This window comes from Cynara cardunculus (assembly GCF_001531365.2).
Source record: "Cynara cardunculus var. scolymus isolate 2C chromosome LG 3, CcrdV1, whole genome shotgun sequence".
NCBI lineage: Eukaryota > Viridiplantae > Streptophyta > Magnoliopsida > Asterales > Asteraceae > Cynara > Cynara cardunculus.
This window is the reverse complement of record NC_037530.1, coordinates 34,827,001-34,828,742: the sequence shown is the minus strand read 5'-3', so window position 1 is coordinate 34,828,742 and position 1,742 is coordinate 34,827,001.

Here is a 1,742-nt window from a genome sequence, read left to right as displayed (position 1 = left end):
AAATTTTATAAAGATAATAATTAAGTATTCTGTTAGAATTTAATGATTATCATAATTATATTTTAGATTTTTTATATTTAAAATGAGATGTTTATCATGTATTTGATTGTGTTTATCTGCAGTTAGTTACACGAATTCAGATATGGTATGAAACCGGATAGGAATAAACGAGTTTAAGAGTTTTTAAGAATTTTAAGAGTTTTTAAGAATTTTAGCTAAATGCTTTATAAGATAGTATAAATATATATATAAATAAATAAATAAATAAATAAATAAAGAGGGTTGCATGGTTATGAAAAAAGGATGGTAACGTTGATAGTGTGAATGATTGAGGAAAGGAAGTATTGGTGGGGAATTATTCCAAACAAGTCATGCCCAGGTTTTCTGTACTCTATTTTTTATTATTATCCCAACATTGTCCTTTTTCCTCTATTTTTATTATTATTATTATTTTTAAAATCAAAACATATTTAATTATCTCAATAAACATAATTTCCTTTTCTGTAAATACATATGCTTTTCTAAATCAAAATAAGCACACACGTCTCGCGTTACGTTTAGTTTCCCACATGACTCCTATTTCTCTTTCCTTTATTTCAACCTGTAACATGGATTTCAAACATGTCGGTAAATCGCCTACCACCATAAAGATGTCTATCAAATGGGGTACATCCTCGTTTGCGGTCCGAACCAATATAAAAACCGAGCTTTAATATAGCGATTTAACTCGTTAAACCCCTTCTTCTTTTTTTCTTTTGTGATAATTGAATTGAAAAAAATGATTTAGAAATGTGACAAAGATGATCACATGATTTGGTTGGTGATATTTATATATTTACTAATTTGATATTATGAAAATACTCTTGTCCACTTTTCTCATGTGAGTGGGGTCCATTGCCACAGAGAGAAATGGGCCCACTAATGAGGTTTAGTTTGCAGTGCTACCTTACAAGTTTGACCACTAGATTGGGGTTGTTACAAGATCAAATCAATTTAAGGAATTTTTTTTTTTTTTTTTATTGATTTTTTAATATTAATTTTTATGTTTCGAGTTTAATTGATTAGGAATTTCTAAAAAAATAAATAAATATTGAGTTCCGATCGTCGGATTCTTTTTGTTTGTGGTTTGATGGATACGTTTTTATTTTTTTATATGCATTTTTTTGGGTTTTTATTAAAATATATTTGATGGCAAGAAATAAAAAATAAAAAAATGGAAATAGTATTTTGGAGTCATTGATTTTTCTCTTTGCCCTTAAATGTATAGGTGGGGAAGGCTTTCATTGATGGAAATAGATAGAGACACATCAAAATGAGAATAAGCGACAAATTACAATATTTTTTCTTTTTTATATTTTTTATTTCATCATAAAACAAGTTTGTTTTTAATGATTTCAATGTTTGTTTGAAAAAGATGGTTTTCATTTACTTATAGGATTTGTTGTTTTTTTAATGATTTAATTCTTAAACTATTTTTTTTTTAATTAAAACAACTGTTGAGTTTTTTTATCCTAAATGATTAAGGTGGCGTTTGTTTTTTAAGAAGTTCTAAAGTCTGAAGTCTGAAGTCTGATTTCACTTATGAATTTTAAGAGGTGGTACTGAAGTCTGAAATCTGAATCAGTCAGACTGTTTGTTTTTACGTCTGAAATCTGAAATCTGAATCAGTCAAGTTTCGGATCTGATAGATTTGGATCGATCTGGGTCATGATTTTACGAGAATATGTGGATCGATCTGGGTC